Genomic DNA, 304 nt, shown 5'->3' with positions numbered 1-304 from the left:
TCCCGAATCGCCGGCGAGGGTCCACGGCGGCCGGAGTCGAATTTGGCGACGGCGACGGCTCCACGGGGCATCCGGAGGGCACGGCTTGACGGGGAGCTTCAGGGCGGAGGAGCGGAGCTTCCGCGTGTGTCGGGGAGGCGAGGGGAGGTCGGTGGTGATGGCTATGGCGAACGGCGGCGGCGGCGGTTCTCGGGTGAGAGAGAGAGAGCAGGGGGAGAGGAGGAGGGCGAGGGAGAGTGAGAGCGGTGCGGGGCAGCTGCGTGGCTTCGTCCGGGGCATCGAGGGCGAGAGAAGGAAGCAGGAG

Source organism: Triticum dicoccoides, chromosome 5B, assembly GCF_002162155.2.
Source record: "Triticum dicoccoides isolate Atlit2015 ecotype Zavitan chromosome 5B, WEW_v2.0, whole genome shotgun sequence".
Lineage (NCBI taxonomy): Eukaryota > Viridiplantae > Streptophyta > Magnoliopsida > Poales > Poaceae > Triticum > Triticum dicoccoides.
The sequence above is the reverse complement of the archived record's forward strand: the minus strand, read 5'-3'. Positions refer to the sequence as shown.